Here is a 1,352-nt window from a genome sequence, read left to right as displayed (position 1 = left end):
AAAAAAAAAAAAAAAAAAACCTCCTGCCTCTCCCTCATTCTGGACCCCTTTCTCTCAGAATTTCACATCTAACCAAAATCATCACCTTGGCCTTTGCAAAAAGCTGCACTGTTAGGTCTTCAGAGTGAAATGCTGAAATAGAGTTTTCAATAACTTCACATTTTACATTCATTTCCATCTCCTGAATCTTCCCCTCTAGAAACCTCAAATGAATAGCAAATCAACTCCATCCAAGGTAATACTGTCATGATGTTGAATTAGTTTTTGTTCAATTATTAGAACAGTTCTCAGCATCATTTACTATAGAAAATCTATTCCATTTGTTCTGTTTGAAAAAAAAGAGGACTTTTGCCCTTGAAACAAATAAAAGGACTCTCACTTTAGACTAGCAAACCTTCCAAGTGTATAATCCATTTGCACTTTCCCAAATGCCATGAAGAAATTATTGACAGGTAACAGTCCAAAGAATAGGGAAGTGTAAAGTGACTAAAAGGATAAAAAAAATATTAACAAAAACCAAAGTTAAGTTTTAGAAGTCTAATCCTCAGCTTTGAAATAATATGTCTCCCTGGTACTATAGATTTGAATTATTCCTGGTTCCTCCTTCTTTCAAAGACATTAGTCTATCAATTGTTTTCTGTGTAAGTTTACAAATGATGTCAAAAGTAGCACTCCCGGCTCGGTGCCTATAGCACATTGGTTATGGCACCAGCCACATACACCAAGGGTGGCAAGTTCAAATTTGTCCCAGGCCAACTAAACAACAATGACAACTGCAACAAAAAATAGCCGGGCGTTGTGGCAGGCCCCTATAGTCCCAGCTACTTGGGAGGCTGAGGCAAGACCAAGGTTAAGGCCAAGAGTTAGAGACTGCTGTGAGCTATTTGCCACAGTACAAGTTTTATTGACAGGGAGGCCCTTCCAATTGCCTCTCATCTCATGTGTTCAATCCCCTTGCCAAGAGTTTGAGGCTGCTGTGAGCTACTTGCCACAGTACTCAAACCAACTACAACTTTTACAATACGATGAGACTCTGTCTCAAAAAAAGAATAAATAAAAAATGAAAAGAATATAGTATTATCGCCGGGCCAGGTGGCTCAAGCTGAGGCAAGAAGATCACTTGAGCCTAGGAGTTTGAGGTTGCTGTGAGCTATAACATCACAGCACTCTACCAAGGGCAACATAGTGAAACTCTGTTTAAAAAAAAAAAAAAATGCATTCAATGCAAGCCAGAAAACGGTATCCGTACACTTGAAGAAGAGGTAAGACCAGCACGCCCAATAGCCCTCAGCTAAGCAGATCATATCACCACCACCCACGCATTCAGGGAAATGAAGTGGCAACTGAGCTTT

General features: G+C 39.6%; 1 long non-coding RNA gene across 1 annotated transcript in view; it reads right to left on the bottom strand.

Moving 5' to 3' along the window:
• LOC111728415 overlaps window positions 1-704 on the bottom strand; it is a 1,073-nt gene extending 369 nt beyond the window's left edge. Inside the window, exon 1 of the long non-coding RNA XR_002775718.1 lies at window positions 21-704. This is a non-coding gene — a long non-coding RNA (uncharacterized LOC111728415). The remainder of the gene's footprint in view (window positions 1-20) is intronic.
• Window positions 705-1,352: the final 648 nt, after the last annotated feature.

Source organism: Otolemur garnettii, unplaced genomic scaffold (genome assembly GCF_000181295.1).
Source record: "Otolemur garnettii isolate 467f Iridium unplaced genomic scaffold, OtoGar3 scaffold00156, whole genome shotgun sequence".
In the NCBI taxonomy this organism is placed as follows: Eukaryota; Metazoa; Chordata; class Mammalia; order Primates; family Galagidae; genus Otolemur; species Otolemur garnettii.
The sequence above is the reverse complement of the archived record's forward strand: the minus strand, read 5'-3'. Positions and strand labels throughout refer to the sequence as shown.